The following is an 8,237-nucleotide window of genomic DNA, read 5'->3' as shown; positions in this document are numbered from 1 at the left end:
TGTAGGTGGAGCAGAACCTGGGCCTGGTAGCTGGAGCAGAACCTGGGTCTTGTAACTGGAACAGAACCTGGGTCTTGTAGCTGGAGCAGAACCTGGGTCTTGTAGCTGGAGCAGAACCTGGGCCTGGTAGCTGGAGCAGAACCTGGGTCTTGTAGCTGGAGCAGAACCTGGGTCTTGTAGATGGAGCAGAACCTGGGCCTGGTAGATGGAGAAGAACCTGGGACTGGTAGATGGAAAAGAACCTGGGTCTTGTAGCTGGAACAGAACCTGGGTCTTGTAGCTGGAGCAGAACCTGGGCCTGATAGCTGGAGCAGAATCCGGGCCGTGAAATTGGACCAGAACCTGGGTCTTGTAGATGGAGCAGAACCTGGGCCTGGTAGATGGAGAAGAACCTGGGACTGGTAGATGGAGAAGAACCTGGGTCTTGTAGCTGAAGCAGAACCTGGGTCTTGTAGCTGGAACAGAACCTGGGCCTTGTAGCTGGAGCAGAACCTGGGCCATGTAGCTGGAGAAACCTGGGCCTGATAGCTGGAGCAGAACCTGGACCTGGTAGCTGGAGCAGAACCTGGGCCTAGTAGCTGGAGCAGAACCTGGGCCTGGTAGCTGGAGCAGAACCTGGGTCTTGTAGCTGGAGCAGGACCTGGGTCTTGTAGCTGGGAAAGAACCTGGGCTTGGCAGCTGGAGCAGAACCTGGGTCTGGTAGCTGGAGCAGAACATGGGCCTGGTAGCTGGAGCAGAACCTGGGCCTGGTAGCTGGAGCAGAACCTAGGCCGTGTAGCTGGAACAGAACCTGGGACTTGTAGCTGGAGAAGAATCTGGGCCGTGTAGCTGAAGCAGAACCTGGGTCTTGTAGCTGGAGCAGAACCTGGGTCTTGTAGCTGGAGCAGAACCTGGGCCTGGTAGCTGGAGCAGAACCTAGGTCTGGTAGCTGGAGCAGAACCTAGGTCTGGTAGCTGGAGCAGAACCTGGGCCTGATAGCTGGAGCAGAACCTGGGCCTGATAGCTGGAGCATAACCTGGGCCTGGTAGCTGGAGCAGAACCTGGGTCTGGTAGCTGAAGCAGAACCTGGGTCTGGTAGCTGAAGCAGAATCTGGGTCTTGTAGCTGGAGCAGAACCTGGGTCTTGTAGCTGGAGCAGAACCTGGGCCTGGTAGCTGGAGCAGAACCTGGGTCTTGTAGCTGGAGCAGAACCTGGGTCTTGTAGCTGGAACAGAACCTGGGCTTGGTAGGTGGAGCAAAACCTAGGCCGTGTAGCTGGAGCAGAACCTGGGTCTTGTAGCTGGAGCAAAACCTGGGTCTTGTAGCTGGAACAGAACCTGGGCCTGGTAGCTGGAGCAGAACCTGGGTCTTGTAGCTGGAGCAGAACCTGGGTCTTGTAGCTGGAGCAGAACCTGGGCCTGATAGATGGAGCAGAACCTGGGTCTTGTAGCTGGAACAGAACCTGGGTCTGGTAGCTGGAGCAGAACCTGGGCCTGGTAGCTGGAGCAGAACCTGGGCCGTGTAGCTGGAACAGAACCTGGGTCTTGTAGCTGGAGAAGAATCTGGGCCGTGTAGCTGAAGCAGAACCTGGGTCTTGTAGCTGGAGCAGAACCTGGGTCTTGTAGCTGGAGCAGAACCTGGGCCTGGTAGCTGGAGCAGAACCTAGGTCTGGAAGCTGGAGCAGAACCTAGGTCTGGTAGCTGGAGCAGAACCTGGGCCTGATAGCTGGAGCAGAACCTGGGCCTGATAGCTGGAGCATAACCTGGGCCTGGTAGCTGGAGCAGAACCTGGGTCTGGTAGCTGAAGCAGAACCTGGGTCTGGTAGCTGAAGCAGAATCTGGGTCTTGTAGCTGGAGCAGAACCTGGGTCTTGTAGCTGGAGCAGAACCTGGGCCTCGTAGCTGGAGCAGAACCTGGGTCTTGTAGCTGGAGCAGAACCTGGGTCTTGTAGCTGGAACAGAACCTGGGCTTGGTAGGTGGAGCAAAACCTAGGCCGTGTAGCTGGAGCAGAACCTGGGTCTTGTAGCTGGAGCAAAACCTGGGTCTTGTAGCTGGAACAGAACCTGGGCCTGGTAGCTGGAGCAGAACCTGGGTCTTGTAGCTGGAGCAGAACCTGGGTCTTGTAGCTGGAGCAGAACTTGGGCCTGATAGATGGAGCAGAACCTGGGTCTTGTAGCTGGAACAGAACCTGGGTCTGGTAGCTGGAGCAGAACCTGGGCCGTGTTGCTGGAGCAGAACCTGAGTCTTGTAGCTGAAGCAGAACCTGGGTCTTGTAGCTGGAACAGAACCTGGACCTGGTAACTGGAGCAGAACCTGGGTCTTGTAGCTGGAGCAGAACCTAGACTTGATAGCTGGAAAAGAACCTGGGCCTGGTAGCTGGAGAAGAACCTGGGTCTTGTAGGTGGAGCAGAACCTGGGCCTGGTAGCTGGAGCAGAACCTGGGTCTTGTAACTGGAACAGAACCTGGGTCTTGTAGCTGGAGCAGAACCTGGTCCTGGTAGCTGGAGCAGAACCTGGGTCTTGTAGCTGGAGCAGAACCTGGGCCTGGTAGCTGGAGCAGAACCTGGGCCTGGTAGCTGGAGCAGAACCTGGGTCTTGTAGCTGGAGCAGAACCTGGGCCTGGTGGCTGGAGCAGAACCTGGGTCTTGTAGCTGGAGCAGAACCTGGGCCTGGTAGCTGGAGCAGAACCTGGGCCGTGTAGATGTAACAGAACCTGGGCTGTGTAGCTGGAGCAGAACCTGGGCCTGGTAGATGGAAAAGAACCTGGGTCTTGTAGCTGGAACAGAACCTGGGCCTGATAGCTGGAGCAGAATATGGGCATTGAAATTGGAGCAGAACCTGGGTCTTGTAGATGGAGCAGAACCTGGGCCTGGTAGATGGAGAAGAACCTGGGACTGGTAGATGGAAAAGAACCTGGGTCTTGTAGCTGAAGCAGAACCCGGGCCTGGTAGCTGGAGCAGAACCTGGGTCTTGTAGCTGGAGCAGAACCTGGGCCTGGTGGCTGGAGCAGAACCTGGGTCTTGTAGCTGGAGCAGAACCTGGGCCTGGTAGCTGGAGCAGAACCTGGGCCGTGTAGATGTAACAGAACCTGGGCTGTGTAGCTGGAGCAGAACCTGGACCTGGTAGCTGGAGCAGAACCTGGACCTGGTAGCTGGAGCAGAACCTGGGCCTGGTAGCTGGAGCAGAACCTGGGCCTGGTAGCTGGAGCAGAACCTGGGTCTTGTAGCTGGAGCAGAACCTGGGCCTGGTAGATGGAAAAGAACCTGGGTCTTGTAGCTGGAACAGAACCTGGGCCTGATAGCTGGAGCAGAATCTGGGCATTGAAATTGGAGCAGAACCTGGGTCTTGTAGATGGAGCAGAACCTGGGCCTGGTAGATGGAGAAGAACCTGGGACTGGTAGATGGAAAAGAACCTGGGTCTTGTAGCTGAAGCAGAACCTGGGTCTTGTAGCTGGAACAGAACCTGGGCCTTGTAGCTGGAGCACAACCTGGGCCGTGTAGCTGGAGAAACCTGGGCCTGATAGCTGGAGCAGAACCTGGACCTGGTAGCTGGAGCAGAACCTGGGCCTGGTAGCTGGAGCAGAACCTGGGCCTGGTAGCTGGAGCAGAACCTGGGTCTTGTAGCTGGAGCAGAACCTGGGTCTTGTAGGTGGGAAAGAACCTGGGCTTGGCAGCTGGAGCAGAACCTGGGTCTGGTAGCTGGAGCAGAACATGGGCCTGGTAGCTGGAGCAGAACCTGGGCCTGGTAGCTGGAGCAGAACCTGGGCCGTGTAGCTGGAACAGAACCTGGGTCTTGTAGCTGGAGCAGAATCTGGGCCGTGTAGCTGAAGCAGAACCTGGGTCTTGTAGCTGGAGCAGAACCTGGGTCTTGTAGCTGGAGCAGAACCTGGGCCTGGTAGCTGGAGCAGAACCTAGGTCTGGTAGCTGGAGCAGAACCTAGGTCTGGTAGCTGGAGCAGAACCTGGGCCTGATAGCTGGAGCAGAACCTGGGCCTGATAGCTGGAGCATAACCTGGGCCTGGTAGCTGGAGCAGAACCTGGGTCTGGTAGCTGAAGCAGAACATGGGTCTGGTAGCTGAAGCAGAATCTGGGTCTTGTAGCTGGAGCAGAACCTGGGTCTTGTAGCTGGAGCAGAACCTGGGCCTGGTAGCTGGAGCAGAACCTGGGTCTTGTAGCTGGAGCAGAACCTGGGTCTTGTAGCTGGAACAGAACCTGGGCTTGGAAGGTGGAGCAGAACCTGGGTCTTGTAGCTGGAGCAGAACCTGGGTCTTGTAGCTGGAGTAGAACCTGGGTCTTGTAGCTGGAGCAAAACCTGGGTCTTGTAGCTGGAACAGAACCTGGGCCTGGTAGCTGGAGCAGAACCTGGGTCTTGTAGCTGGAGCAGAACCTGGGTCTTGTAGCTGGAGCAGAACCTGGGTCTTGTAGCTGGAGCAAAACCTGGGCCTGGTAGCTGGAACAGAACCTGGGCCTGGTAGCTGGAGCAGAACCTGGGTCTTGTAGCTGGAACAGAAACTGGGTCTGGTAGCTGGAGCAGAACCTGGGCCGTGTTGCTGGAGCAGAACCTGGGTCTTTTAGCTGAAGCAGAACCTGGGTCTTGTAGCTGGAACAGAACCTGGACCTGGTAACTGGAGCAGAACCTGGGTCTTGTAGCTGGAGCAGAACCTAGACTTGATAGCTGGAAAAGAACCTGGGCCTGGTAGCTGGAGCAGAACCTGGGTCTTGTAGGTGGAGCAGAACCTGGGCCTGGTAGCTGGAGCAGAACCTGGGTCTTGTAACTGGAACAGAACCTGGGTCTTGTAGCTGGAGCAGAACCTGGGCCTGGTAGCTGGATCAGAACCTGGGCCTGGTAGCTGGAGCAGAACCTGGGCTGTGTAGCTAGAGCAGAACCTGGGCCTGGTAGCTGGAGCAGAACCTGTGTCTTGTAGCTGGAACAGAACCTGGGCCTTGTAGCTGGAGCAGAACCTGGGTCTTGTAGCTGAAGCAGAACCTGGGCCGTGTAGCTGGAGCAGAACCTGGGCCTGATAGCTGGAGCAGAACCTGGGCCTGGTAGCTGTAGCAGAACCTGGGCCTGGTAGCTGTAGCAGAACCTGGCTCTTGTAGCTGGAGAAGAACCTGGGTCTTGTAGCTGGAAAAGAACAGGGGCCTGGTAGCTGGAGCGAAACCTGGGTCTGGTAGCTGGAGCAGAACCTGGGCCTGGTAGCTGGAGCAGAACCTGGGTCTTGTAGCTGGAGAAGAACCTGGGCCTGGAAGCTGGAGCAGAACCTGGGTCTGGTAGCTGGAACAGACCCTGGGCCTGGTAGCTGGAGCAGAACCTGGGTCTTGTAGCTGGAGCAGAACCTGGGCCTGGTAGCTAGAGCAGAACCTGGGCCGTGTAGCTGGAACAGAACCTGGGCCTGGTAGCTGGAGCAGAACCTGGGCCGTGTAGCTGGAGCAGAACCTGGGTCTTGTAGCTGGAGCAGAACCTGGGTCTTGTAGCTGGAGCAGAACCTGGGCCTGGTAGCTGGAGAAGAACCTGGGACTGGTAGATGGAAAATAACCTGGGTCTTGTAGCTGGAACAGAACCTGGGCCTGATAGCTGGAGCAGAATCTGGGCATTGAAATTGGAGCAGAACCTGGGTCTTGTAGATGGAGCAGAACCTGGGCCTGGTAGATGGAGAAGAACCTGGGACTGGTAGATGGAAAAGAACCTGGGTCTTGTAGCTGAAGCAGAACCTGGGTCTTGTAGCTGGAACAGAACCTGGGCCTTGTAGCTGGAGCAGAACCTGGGCCGTGTAGCTGGAGAAACCTGGGCCTGATAGCTGGAGCAGAACCTGGACCTGGTAGCTGGAGCAGAACCTGGGCCTGGTAGCTGGAGCAGAACCTGGGTCTTGTAGCTGGAACAGAACCTGGGCCTTGTAGCTGGAGCAGAACCTGGGCCGTGTAGCTGGAGAAACCTGGGCCTGATAGCTGGAGCAGAACCTGGACCTGGTAGCTGGAGCAGAACCTGGGCCTGGTAGCTGGAGCAGAACCTGGGCCTGGTAGCTGGAGCAGAACCTGGGTCTTGTAGCTGGAGCAGAACCTGGGTCTTATAGCTGGGAAAGAACCTGGGCTTGGCAGCTGGCGCAGAACCTGGGTCTGGTAGCTGGAGCAGAACATGGGCCTGGTAGCTGGAGCAGAACCTGAGCCTGGTAGCTGGAGCAGAACCTGGGCCGTGTAGCTGGAACAGAACCTGGGTCTTGTAGCTGGAGCAGAATCTGGGCCGTGTAGCTGAAGCAGAACCTGGGTCTTGTAGCTGGAGCAGAACCTGGGTCTTGTAGCTGGAGCAGAACCTGGGCCTGGTAGCTGGAGCAGAACCTAGGTCTGGTAGCTGGAGCAGAACCTAGGTCTGGTAGCTGGAGCAGAACCTGGGCCTGATAGCTGGAGCAGAACCTGGGACTGATAGCTGGAGCATAACCTGGGCCTGGTAGCTGGAGCAGAACCTGGGTCTGGTAGCTGAAGCAGAACCTGGGTCTGGTAGCTGAAGCAGAATCTGGGTCTTGTAGCTGGAGCAGAACCTGGGTCTTGTAGCTGGAGCAGAACCTGGGCCTGGTAGCTGGAGCAGAACCTGGGTCTTGTAGCTGGAGCAGAACCTGGATCTTGTAGCTGGAGCAGAACCTGGGCCTGGTAGCTGGAGCAGAACCTAGGTCTGGTAGCTGGAGCAGAACCTAGGTCTGGTAGCTGGAGCAGAACCTGGGCCTGATAGCTGGAGCAGAACCTGGGCCTGATAGCTGGAGCATAACCTGGGCCTGGTAGCTGGAGGAGAACCTGGGTCTGGTAGCTGAAGCAGAACTTGGGTCTGGTAGCTGAAGCAGAATCTGGGTCTTGTAGCTGGAGCAGAACCTGGGTCTTGTAGCTGGAGCAGAACCTGGGTCTTGTAGCTGGAGCAAAACCTGGGTCTTGTAGCTGGAACAGAACCTGGGCCTGGTAGCTGGAGCAGAACCTGGGTCTTGTAGCTGGAGCAGAACCTGGGTCTTGTAGCTGGAGCAGAACCTGGGCCTGATAGATGGAGCAGAACCTGGGTCTTGTAGCTGGAACAGAACCTGGGTCTGGTAGCTGGAGCAGAACCTGGGCCGTGTTGCTGGAGCAGAACCTGGGTCTTGTAGCTGAAGCAGAACCTTGGTCTTGTAGCTGGAACAGAACCTGGACCTGGTAACTGGAGCAGAACCTGGGTCTTGTAGCTGGAGCAGAACCTAGACTTGATAGCTGGAAAAGAACCTGGGCCTGGTAGCTGGAGCAGAACCTGGGTCTTGTAGGTGGAGCAGAACCTGGGCCTGGTAGCTGGAGCAGAACCTGGGTCTTGTAACTGGAACAGAACCTGGGTCTTGTAGCTGGAGCAGAACCTGGTCCTGGTAGCTGGAGCAGAACCTGGGTCTTGTAGCTGGAGCAGAACCTGGGCCTGATAGCTGGAGCAGAACCTGGACCTGGTAGCTGGAGCAGAACCTGGGTCTTGTAGCTGGAGCAGAACCTGGGCCTGGTAGCTGGAGCAGAACCTGGGTCTTGTAGCTGGAGCAGAACCTGGGTGTTGTAGCTGGGAAAGAACCTGGGCTTGGCAGCTGGAGCAGAACCTGGGTCTGGTAGCTGGAGCAGAACATGGGCCTGGTAGCTGGAGCAGAACCTGGGCCTGGTAGCTGGAGCAGAACCTGGGCCGTGTAGCTGGAACAGAACCTGGGTCTTGTAGCTGGAGCAGAATCTGGGCCGTGTAGCTGAAGCAGAACCTGGGTCTTGTAGCTGGAGCAGAACCTGGGTCTTGTAGCTGGAGCAGAACCTGGGCCTGGTAGCTGGAGCAGAACCTAGGTCTGGTAGCTGGAGCAGAACCTAGGTCTGGTAGCTTGAGCAGAACCTGGGCCTGATAGCTGGAGCAGAACCTGGGCCTGATAGCTGGAGCATAACCTGGGCCTGGTAGCTGGAGCAGAACCTGGGTCTGGTAGCTGAAGCAGAACCTGGGTATGGTAGCTGAAGCAGAATCTGGGTCTTGTAGCTGGAGCAGAACCTGGGTCTTGTAGTGGAGCAGAACCTGGGCCTGGTAGCTGGAGCAGAACCTGGGTCTTGTAGCTGGAGCAGAACCTGGGTCTTGTAGCTGGAACAGAACCTGGGCTTGGTAGGTGGAGCAAAACCTAGGCCGTGTAGCTGGAGCAGAACCTGGGTCTTGTAGCTGGAGCAAAACCTGGGTCTTGTAGCTGGAACAGAACCTGGGCCTGGTAGCTGGAGCAGAACCTGGGTCTTGTAGCTGGAGCAGAACCTTG

Source organism: Nothobranchius furzeri, chromosome 10 (genome assembly GCF_043380555.1).
Source record: "Nothobranchius furzeri strain GRZ-AD chromosome 10, NfurGRZ-RIMD1, whole genome shotgun sequence".
Lineage (NCBI taxonomy): Eukaryota > Metazoa > Chordata > Actinopteri > Cyprinodontiformes > Nothobranchiidae > Nothobranchius > Nothobranchius furzeri.
Note: the sequence above shows the minus strand (reverse complement) of the source record.